The sequence below is a fragment of the Phalacrocorax aristotelis genome, chromosome 1, assembly GCF_949628215.1.
Source record: "Phalacrocorax aristotelis chromosome 1, bGulAri2.1, whole genome shotgun sequence".
NCBI classification, from domain to species: Eukaryota; Metazoa; Chordata; class Aves; order Suliformes; family Phalacrocoracidae; genus Phalacrocorax; species Phalacrocorax aristotelis.
Window position 1 is genome coordinate 109,922,893 of NC_134276.1, and position 12,400 is coordinate 109,935,292.

At 36.1% G+C, this 12,400-nt stretch overlaps 1 long non-coding RNA gene across 5 annotated transcripts in view; it reads right to left on the reverse strand.

Moving 5' to 3' along the window:
• The window catches only part of LOC142061119 (uncharacterized), a 248,412-nt gene that overhangs the window by 52,317 nt on the left and 183,695 nt on the right, over positions 1-12,400 (reverse strand). The gene's annotated exons all lie outside the window — the stretch shown is intronic.

A 12,400-nucleotide genomic window follows, 5' to 3' on the forward strand; every position in this document is an offset into this window, starting at 1 on the left:
TTTATTGAGGTCTTTTGAGATAAACAGTAACATAACATTAAGATGAACAAAAACATCCATCAATATGTCATCCTCCTCCTCAGACCATTATCTTATGCTGATATCTACCGACAACTTGTGGCAGTCTCAAACGAAACAGCCAACTGGCTCCTCTGATATGTATGCGGGGGGATCTCCTAATAAACTACCTCCTTGTCCACTTAGCAAAACTTGCTTTCACCATGAATAGTGCCTACTCATTTCCCTGAACTTCCTCCCGATTTGTCCACTTTCATCTATCTTCAATGGTATCAATGATCTTTCCTGTTCAGGACATATATGGATGTCTCTACGCCTGATGAAGAGCCTGGGATGTCCCTACAATCTAAATAAATAAGCGTAAGTACTGCTTTGCTCTCAAAAGATATGGCAACATACTAGAAGTACCTAAAAATGAAAAAGAAAATTAATATAGTATTTGTAAACATTGTCATTCATAATGTAAATCCTAATCACTAAGTATTTGTAAACCAAATTTATGATAGGAAATAACATTTTTGTGCCAAGACTTTCTACCACAGCACTATTTCATTCAAACCTCCTTATGTGATTTTCATTCTGAAAATTCTTTTTTTTCTGTGAGAGAAAAATCGGGCATCTCAAACTCATTTATAACAGACTACTTGATTTCTTTATTTTGGCAACTCCTCCCAAAAAGTCAGTGTGATGTGACCAAGCCCCCTATTTACTTTTGATATTAGGGAGTTACTTACCAACAGTAACCGCTATTCTAGAGGGGTATGACCCATCCTGAGCCTCTCTGTAGATACTATAGTGCGTGTACATGCACGGACACATATGTCATCAAAGAACCTTTGTGAAAATACTGCTCAGCAGTGAAATGAATGTATTACTCTCTTGAGTACGGTGTATGACAGAGTAAATGCTTCACATCCTGCACACCCTTTCTCTGTCTCATGAAGCCCGCCTTGGAATTAGGTTCTGGAGCAGAGGACATAAGAAAGACTAGTATGGATCTGTGGGTGTTAGAAAAAGAGTTATTTAGCAGATAAGTAATCATTTTTTCTGCTTGTGACATTGTCCCCACGGTACTGTAAAAAACTGCTACCGACAGAATACTCACTTCTGGATTGGAAGGGTAATTGATAAGTTGCTGCAGATTAAGAGCTCTGGTCTTCAAGAAAGCAGATTCTGCTCCTGATGTCAAGTTGTGCAATGTAAATCATAAAGTTTGCAAAAATGTTTAGGCAGCAACCACACACGTTTCAGGTAAGGTCATCCTGTGAGTTCCTGGAGGTACTATTCACATATGATGCTTAACAGAGGCATCTGCCTGTTGATAACATGCCTGGAGGCACCTATGGTCTGAGTCAAGATGGACCATCATTTTTTTTCCCCTAAAAGTTACAAATTGCTTATTTGAACTCTTAAACATCTCATGTCACTCAAAGCAGTAAATAACGCCTATTACAACTAGGAAAATACATAGTTTTGCCTTTCCAGGATTTGTGGAAGCAAGATTATTTGGCATAAACTGATTTAGGTAAAAACCCAGCACAAAAAAAAGTTGCAAAATGAAACACCTATTTATTATTTAACATAGTTCAGAACTGTGTAATGGCCAATAGAAAGACAGTTGCAACATTTACAAAATAACCTGACACAAAATAAAAACAATGCAAGGAGAACCTGTTCTCAACATGCTTCAGTCCCGTTTTTGCAAATAACAGAATTGTAAGTAGTTAGATATGGATTCAAACTAAATTATGAAGAAATTTTAAAGCCTGGTATCAATGAAGAATTATCCATTTAATTAATTGGTCATTTCTTTAATGCATACTGTGCACAAATATTTTAAATATATATATAGATGTGTTGAGATTTTCTTCAGAAACTCTTGTTTGTTTAAACAGTTACTTGAAAAACAGAATTTTCCTAGACCTTCCTGCAGAAACTGACACAAAAACACATCAGAATCTCAGAGGCTTTTGAAATACCAGAAAATTCCTTTTATATTTGATAGAAAGAGTCCCTTCAATTATTCTTTGATATTTTTTTACTCCATAATCTTCTAGCTTATGTTTGATTTTTTTTAGAGGCCTCTCAGCCCTTGACTGTATACATATATTTTCAGCTTTTTGCTTTTTCTGTGTACTGAACCCAGTTTTATTTTTTAGCTTGATTGCATTTGCCTATTTTCCCTATAATACTCACTTGGAATATAGTCTGAATGCAAGTTTTCTAGGTATGTCTCCAGCATCACTTAATTAGAATACAAGGTCACAGGTTGCCCAGGTACCAGCAATCCTTGTTGGGCACACCAGCATTTACCAAAGGGAGGGTTCTCTAAAACTCCTTCTGCCCTGGGGATAGTCTCACAGAAGAGTTATAAAGATACTATATTTTGGAAACATTGTTCCTTTCCAAAATAAATATTGGATTGATTAAAATCCAGTAGTCAAAAATTCTGGCTTTTTTTATAGGTTGTTATACCTTTCAACAGTCTGTCAGACATTTCTGAACTACTCTTGAAGTAGATACCACACTCCATGGATCAAATGGCAACCCTTTTACTAGCCTTAACTTCCAGAAGTCTTTGCAGTGTCAGCCAAGACATGTAAATGTGTTCTCTTCACCTAATCGGATATCATTTTCATCATTACTGTTCTCTCCTCTTTTATTTAACATTTCCACATGCAGAGTTTGTTAACATTTAAGGAAATTTTCACAGCTTCCCTATTCCTCCTTCACCCAAGTCTACTGGGATCATCATGCAATAGCAGAGCGCAAAGCAACATATGCTAATCCCATAGTTTGATGCACCACCAGAAAGTAATCAGATATTAGGATGATAAAAACAGTATATGGAATAAAGTGTTTTCATTGTTCATTTTATCTTCTCTCCCAATTTGGATTTCTGTGCTTTGATGGAACTTATTTCCCAGGGGTACAACCTTCACATACTATTTAAATGACAGCATGGTTAACACAAATTCTTTTACTGTGTATAATCGAGTCTATTACACTGATAATATTGTACAGCTTTTAGGAATATTCAATTGCCATTTAAGTACCTAACTACAGAGATACCTTATGTTTATTTTAAGATAAGATTTAATTAATCTTCTTGTTACTGCTAAAATGCTGTTTGCGAAAAAAAATTACTCGATAATCCATGTCATCTGTATTTCATAATTTCTCATCACCAAAATGTTTTATTTGGATTAGACCCATCCATTTGCTCCTTCTTACTTCAGTTTACCTTTTCCTGATGGAATATAATCTAATCTAAACACTTCTCACTCCTTTTCGTTGTTCTCTCTTCAAAATGTCAAATGTACTAATTGTCAAGATTTCTATCAATTTTTAACTTCTCCTGATATCAGTCCCTAAAGAGCCTTACTTCCTAACTGGAGTACAAACATGGAAACCTCAGCAGATGTATAATAAAAAACATTTGCATTTTGCTGAAACAAGGTATCAGATGATAAAGTATTTTCATAAGTTATAATCTTTTATCGATAGCCTACATGTATATTTCTATTAACTTTTTTACATAAATGCAATAATCTTAGAAAAGTATTTATAATTGTTTGTAAAAGAAAATTTTTATTCTGTTTCATTCAGAATTGTGCTTTTTCCAATGTAGCTTGTGATTTTTTTTGTTTTTTTTCTAGAGGAATAAGCAGGATCATCAGCAGTACGTTTGAAACAAATTTGGATGGAGAGACATTAGAAAATGCAATGCTCCATAAAATAAGTTTTGTTCAGTTTAGAGATAAAATTCAAACATTTCCAGTGTGTAAGAGGATATTAACCCCGCTTAAACTGCAAATGCTAACATACCTAACTATGATGTTGCTAATGATATTTTCATAATGTTGCCATTACAACTACATGCATTATTAGTACAGGCTTATAGCCAAGTTGATTGGTTAATTTATTAAGTCTTCGAGCAACCCTTCTGACCTTCACTGCCAGTAGATTTCCTAAGTTGGCACTTTTTGTCAATGTTGTGTTTTTAGACCATAACTGTTTTTATATGATTTGTCTAAATGAATGCACATGAATTGCAGCCTAGAAGGGCGGTTTCCGTACATGTGAATAGAACACAAAGAATAATACACAGTACTTTATAATAAAACAAATCTAAATTCTTAATTTATATTTAGGAAAATAATGGGACTACCCTATGAATAAGTACCTTCACTGGTAAAATTCGGAAATGGTGCTCAGACCTTGTGAAGGATGGCAGGAAAGGAGGGAACTGTTTGGTGAAGCACATTAAAAATGGATCTTCATGTGCCTCTCCCATCCTTTGCAGCTAAGAGATGCTCATAGAGATCATGACTTTCCTGTTACTACCCACCCAAAAAGGCAAGGCTGGCATTCTAATAGGAGCAGGTTTTCAAATCTTCAGTAAGACTTGGAAACAAAATAAGTAGCTGTTTCCCTATAAAGAAATCACCAGGCCTCTGCACCATCTAAGCAACATCAAGAAGAAACCAAGTTGCCAAAGGCTTTCTTCAAAAAAGTTTTTTTTCAGTCATTTCTTCAGACAGGGGAAAAGAACTCATAGTACTTAAGGGCACAGGTACAGTGGTATTAACGGACAGCCATGATCAGAAAAATAGAATATTGACTTCCAAATGCTGCCAGGATTCAACAAGAGCTGTGTCTGTTTGGCAATTCATCTGCTTGTTTAGTTGTCAAGTGTGGAATTCTGGCATTTAAATCCAGGTATTAAGAACTGAAAATGTTAGTTCACAAACGAAGATGAACAGAAAGTATGTATTTGTGTGAGACAGGCAGGGTGGGGAGTAGGAGGGTATGGCCTAACTATGCTCAACACTTTTTAAATTACCGTCGTTACTTTTTTTTCCAATATGAAACAGCAGATCTAAAGTTTTAAAGATGCACTGCAAGTGATTATGGGAGTATGAACTAACTCACTGACAAAATTCCAGGGAGGAAGAAATATACCGTTCTTGTTTAACTATTAAAATGGTGGTTTAGGTGACTTGTGAGCTAAATATCACCACCATCAAACCCTGAACACCTAGAATGGCTACCTCTTTTCCAAAGTGAGTGACACCATCCTATGCATAAATGTAAGTCTGAAGTGGGAGTGCAAGCAGAGCTCAGTAGTAGCCATTAAGCCTTTTTTATATATACTGCTTAGGGGCAAAACATAGTAACACTGTATGGTAGAAACAGCAAAAACAATTCAGAATCTGTCCCACAGGAAGAAATACTTATTAAAAATATGTCTTTTTGGTACAGTTTGAAATGTATAATCTGTTTTTAAAATGTGGAGCACTGTATAAATGCAGATCGTGCAAGGTTCTACTAACCAAAAAGCCTAGTCACAGCGTTATGACAGCTTTATGACATCTAACGATCAGAGCAAGCGAAAACATGGAAGAGATGGCAGGTGGGAAGAAGTACTTGATATTCAAGGCAAAGTATTAACGGATATGTCTACAATGTAACTACCTTTTAACGTGTTGTGCTTAGGAATATTTGCATAATATTATCCTTTAAATTGCAGTGTGTACATATTAATTTTACAGTGTCACTCCCAATACGTCTGGCATCTGTACATTCAATGGGCCCAGTCTAGCACACTTGCATCTCTCTGTCACAGACATTGGGAGCCTCAGTTGAGGAAGTGACTCAAAAGCAAGACAACCCAGACAGATGTGAAAAAACATCAGTTTGTGGAGAAAAACGGAAAGGCCCAAACAATCATGTCATAAGAAACAGTGCCCTGGAATGTGAAGGGATGCTCCAAGGCACTCTGCATCCTCTCCCCACACATATTCTTTCTTACGTTATTCTTCCACTGGATAATGCCTGTTTTATACATACTAGAAGTCCATACGTAAATACACACATGCTAAGAGTCTATGAACAACCTGCAAAAGAGCTGAGAAAGAAAGGCATACAGAGCAATTTAGAAATAGGACTGAAGAGTTTAAAAACAAACAAAAAAACCTCAGTGATGAAGAATTATGAAGCAAAGCATATGCTCCATATATGTCCTTAGTCCTTGGTGTTACATAGCTCCTAGCACATTTTTTACACCTTCCATTCTGCACTCCCCACTTTTCCTTAAGAAGTACATCATTAGATACATGTGAAATGCTGGCTGCAATGTTTTTTTGTTTGTTTTAAAAAGATTATGCTTCTTATTCAATAGAAATAGATCAAAAAAAGCCAAAAGCTGCATGTGTCTGGTCTCATTATCAATGTGAAGCAAGTCTTTTCCATTAGATGGTGGCATTTTGGAATTTAGTTTGAAGCCCGTCTGCAGTGGAAAGCAGGAATTGTACCACAGAACCTGTGAGCCCAGGCTGACAAATACGTGATGTTTTTCTTGTATAACACGAGACACCATTAAAGGCAACAACACCTTGCAACAGTTAAGTTTTCTATTCTGCTTACTCTTAAAAGCATGAAGAAAACATTACAATCACTGACTCTCAAAGAAACTAAGACACACCTACAAGTACGCATCCAAGCACTGCCATTTTCTAGCAGGCCCCTGCCACATTTAGTCTTCAGAGCGGTACATGGGGAACTGATTTAGACCTGTAAATCTGCCGTTTCCTAGCTTTCATATGTTTCACTTTGTAACGTAAGTAACTTCCTCGGAACATAATTTCTTTATAGTGTAGCTTCTATTCAAGAAGAATTAGATGTGCTTGCTAAAAAGATTTTCATTTTGTTTTGTTTTGTTTTAAAACCATCGTGAGTTAATAGGGTACAAAACTTTAGGACATATTACTGTCAAAATAAAATTGGCACACAGAGCTCTATAACTTAACTTCTTTAATTTATTATAGCTGCTGGTGTTTCCAGCAGGGCAGCTGTAAAAAGGTTGGAAAATATTTTAACTCATTTTTAGCAAACCTTTCCTCCTCATCCTTTCTACAGTTTTCTTCCTGATTATTTGCTTAGTTGCATCCCAGTACATCAGAAAACAAAGCTGTCAATAATGTGTAAAAACTATCCCCAGAGAGGGTTAGAAAAAATGAAACTGTTGAGAAATCACAAGACAATTGTAGAACAGCTGCTCATTTTTGTTATATACGAGGAAAATTAAGCAAATCACTTCAGACGTAAAAGATGCAGTAATAAAAGTAACCTCCTGAAGATATCAGTTGAAACTACAAAATAATACTGCTGGTACATTTAGATGAAATTTCCCTTAAATGTTCCAGGAAAAACTACTTAAAACTAAGCCTTTGGACATACGACAGTTTTTAAGAAACCGTAAAACACAAAGCAAGTTAGTGTCTCATCCAGTTATTCATTTTGAGAAAATGCCAAAGCCACAAAAGTTATAGCTCTACCGTTCCAAGATGAGGCTTGTAGTTCACAGCTCCTGTAACTTCTGACATACTACTGTGTGGAGGTATCTGAGAAAAAATGTTTTACATACACTATCCTATTCTTATGTGTCTTACGTGTCTGACCGATTTTTATAAGTAAATTTGAACTTCTACAGAATCAAACTGGTGAGATATTTATTCTGAAATACTCAATAGTCTACTTCAGATGACTGATAATTTATGTTTCATTTGGCATTTCCTTATGAAAACATGAAAATGAAGAATGAAGAACAAAGGCATGATAGGCAATTGCTTTAAATACTTGCTTTAAAATTGTTTAAATTTAGAATAATTAGGTATGAAACTATTTTTCTGGCTTCCTTCTCCTTGTAAGAATATAGCATAACTTATGAGATTTAAGGAAGAAAAAAAGACTTGGTTCTTACTTTCATGTCTTGGATATTCTTGCTTTCATAAACACTGTTAGAAACACCCAAGAGTCTGAAATTAGAACGAGTCTTTGAAAACGTCCTCTGTAACTACTAAGGCTCCGAAGTTAAAGGGAGCGTGAAAGGAGGAGTTCTTTCATACTTAGATACAACAGTTCAAGCATTAACAAAATTATCAAACTTTGCAAGATGGATGGCAGGAGAAAAGAGTTGCCAAGTTTGCTGAGAGCCTGACCCTGCAAGTGGCCTCCTGAGCTAGTACGAAGATCTGTCAGAATCTGTCTTGACTGAAAACAAGGGCTTTCTCTGTCTGGATGTGGCTCCAGGACTGGAGCCTATATATGTATATGCTAACTTAGTATGTGAGCTTTGCACAAAAGGTATTAAAAATGTTTTAATTGATTAGTTGGCTTGAGGCTTTCCTAGATCTACAGACATAGCACAAAAAGCAATGCTGCATATTCCACATACATAAGAACCTACTGTTCCAAGGCTTGTATTTCATCTCAAAAGATCACAAAAAAAAAAAAAAAAAAATCACATTTTCCTTTAAGAAAGACAAAGAGAATGCTTAATGGCAGAACTACTTGAAAGGAGACAGGGTTTTGGAACCTGACTTCTTGAATATATACAGTTGGCCAGGACCACAGTCCTGATCCACTAATGAAGGCTGGATTTCCCTTCTCTAATCAGCTCTCTCAATGACTGCGGCACACTGCTTTTATTCTTCAGGGGCAGCTCCTCTCCCTGCCAAGATGAGATATGTGTAGGAAGGCCTTGATCCACTATTACTAAAGTTGCGTTTTACCTGTGTGGGCGCAGCATCTCACCCAGCATGCACAAAATGTATAAGTAAGGGAAAATTTTTGATGATAACCTCCTGCTGGGAGAAGGCAGATATATGTGCTATCACCCAGAATAAAGTCAGTCCAGAGTAGAAAAACCCTTGGAGAGATTTGCCATCCAAGTCACCCACAGGATTTAGCATAGCTGACCAGTAGCTATTACCACATAAGAAAGGGAAATGAGAGTGAATTCAGGACTAGTTAAATAAAAATACTGCAAATGAAAATTTATAGATGAACTTAACGGGAGTTCTGGGGCCTTCCAATTGCTGACATAAACTGAAGAGAAACACCCTCTTAGCAAACTAACATGCCATGTTATTTACTGGGAGATCCACAAGCAATCTTTTTATCATTACTTGTACTAAACTCCTTCATATTCTTGCACATCCAAGCTGAAAAAGAAACAGCCCTTCTAACAAATGCCTTCATTTAAGGCCTCTCTCAAAGTGTACACATTTGTGTGTTTTTGTCATCGATTAAAATAAAGGGCCTAGAAAAGCAATTATTTACTGCTGGGCATTATGAGAAATATATCTGAATTAAATTATTTTCAATAGTGAAAACTATTAGTACATGAATGAAATGGCGCTTTTTTTAACAACAATACTGCCTTTTAAAGGACATTTTGCACTTGCCCAGAGATACATGGAATTCTCAGTACGGATGCAGGCAAAGCCCACCACTTAGCCGAGAATCTGCTTTCATTTTTCTTTTGGTTGTTAATTATTCAGGGGCAAACTGAAAAGGTTTAATCTGTATTGATTCTGTATGAAACTCACTCCTGTGCACAGGAACAAGCACACAGTTTTATACCATACAAACTTCAAAGTAACAACAATATAGGAACTGCTCTGCGGGATGAACCCTAAGGCCAGTATGTCCAGTACTGGGTCTCTGAGAGAGGCAGGACCAGTATTTCCACAGGAAGTTTGAGTGAGACAAAATTAATAGACAGTCATTGGTTTATTTTATTATAGCTTGTACACCTTTCAGTTTATAGTTTGTTAGTGAACATATCTCTGTATGTATCCGAAACCTGAGTGTAGAGTGATTCGCTGAATCCCATGGTTTTGTTTAAGCATAACGCTGGCAACCGGATTTCCTGTGTGAAAACTGTGAATCCAATTTTCACTTCCAATGACTGATCCTTATAATGTGTTCTGTGTCTGACAGTAATTTGATGTGCTAGAATAGTCCTAACTTGTTGAAATTTCTGAACATTTCAACGAGGCTCACGCACTGTTGGAGTACAAAAAAATTCTGAATGAACTTTCATGCCAGAGCTCTTCTGGCATATACTTTATAGATTTTTTTTTTCCAAAAAAATAGATATTTAGAGTTTTTAATATTTCATATAGACTTCAAATTCACTCCTTGCAGTAAAAATATACGGTGCCACCAGTAGCTCAAAAGTGCATGAAATGTAGATCTAAAATGAAAGAATTAAAAATTATTATTTTCATGTTCCATTTTCTATGTATATAGAAAATTTCTGGTCCACAACCTGTGTACTGTACAGAAACAGTATACTAGTAGTAAACCTATACTTTTAGCAGCCTTTCAATGCCTGTGAGAATACCAGTAGGCTTGCAAAATTTAAAATATGGCTTTTTGTCAGAGCTAATTATTCTAAGAATTGTTGTTGACCATATCTACAGAAAATTCCATTATTGCACAGTATTGCAAGAGCAACTCAATGCCACAGTCACTAGGCAATCATTCAGGCTCACAGCATCCTACCCTGCAAATACCAACAGAATAGGGGGCTCATCAAAAACACGAATAATCTTCAAAATACTTTGATTCATGTTTTAAGTTGGTAGGGAGATGTGAGAGGTGCCATTTAATTACCAGCAGAAAAGATCAGCACCGTCCTCCATGTTGAGCTGCTTGTCATCACATGCATTCAGCCAAATCCCTTACCCCATCACAGACATGTTCATAAACTGGGATCCAATTATTTAATGGAAATGTGCAGAACATATACAAAGACATATTATGTCCATGGAGCAGACAGATCTCCTGTAGCTCGTTTTTCCTACTTTATGAAGGCTACAATCATCACCATCAGCGACAAAAAAGACTGTAAATTAAGCCAGTAATGAGAGCAAACAGTTTGTAACTACGAAACTTATTTTGGGGGTCTAATCTCTGCCTTTAGACTGTTTTTCTTAATCAATGTCATTACTGACAGACATATTTTATCCAGAAACATAGACTAGGCAATGTTTGGGAGTGGGGGGCCGGAGTAAGACGGTATGGAATGTACAGGGAAGAGGTGGGAGAAAATAATTTATTCACTAAACTGCAATTTAGATGATCCAGATGAATTTGACTTCATTCTTCCAATAAAAGAAAATTATTTGTTCTGTTAAAAATAGGTTTGGAGAAATCTTACTGAATTATATTGATTTTTGTTTCAGAAAAATGATGAATGATACTTAAACAAAGACTTAAAAAATGAAATTAAATTTGTTATTTGATCCACTATGATTTATTTTCTCAGATTTCTCATATGGATGAATAAACCAATTATTATTCCAAATCAATCTAAGTGTTACAATTTCATTACAATTTATATCTGAAAAGCAAGTGACATGACAAGCTCTTCTGGAGAAACCTTGATGTAGGAAGAAGAATAGATATTGTCAACAGCCATCTTTTTGCCAAAGCTGTTAAAATTCTGTTATTAACAGATTTATTTATCATTGACAATTACACCTTACAATGTTTTGAACAAAATACCATCAAAGAATTTCAAGCCTGAGCAATGAACCTTGAAAGAATGACTGATTTGGACGTGTCGGAGATCCAGAAAAAGAGGGTCCAGATTTGGGAGGGGGGGGAGGCAACTTTTGTTCCTTGATCATTTGACCCTTGTCACCAATCTTTTAATATGAAATGCTTTTGAGAAGTCCTCAAGATTAACATTTGAAATCGCTACGTGTTTTTTAATCCAAGATTTCTCTCCTTGCTTGCAAGACTGATTGCAGACTAATTTGCAGACAAAATCCAGGAATATCAAACTAGAGGAACCCAAAAGACAGCACTAGCTGAAGTCTACATCTGTTTTTTAAAGGAAATAAAGCTATTGGGAACAGTGGGTTTGAAACGCATTTTCAGGAGAACACCCAAAGGGAAGAAATTTCTCTTTGGTGAGCTGAGATCAAGAAAGCTTTCTAGTTGTTGGAGCACCACAGAAAAACCCAATGATAAGTAGTTAGAACGATGAGAAGATAAGAGACCACCTCATCCAAAATAAAGATAAGGTTAACAGTACTAATAAAGTGTTAGCGCTATGGAACACTTCAACATGGAACAAGAAAAAGACTGACATAGGAACACCATGTTCTTATTTACTATTTTGTCTGTATTTAGTTATTTTAACCAGGGCTAAGATGAGACTATTGAAAAGCACAGGAACTTTAAATCTAAGGCAAACCATATCTGTACACTGTGAACAAAATAGTCCATACAAAATGGTATCTCTAATTCATTTTGTCCACCTTTTTCTCCCCCAACAAGGTATCACATCACTCTATAAGAAACATCAAAAAAAAAAATTATCGAACTGGGTGTAGGCAATGTTAAAGCTCTACTGCATGCAAATTATACTGCCCAACTCCCTCACTAAAACCCATAAAAATAAAAGAGATGGCCAAAAAGTGTTTTCTGCACACTGTACCTAGAGCATACAACAACAGCCAATCAAACTGGAATTCTACAGGTAAAGCATACAAGGCAGCCTACCAACCAATGCACAGTA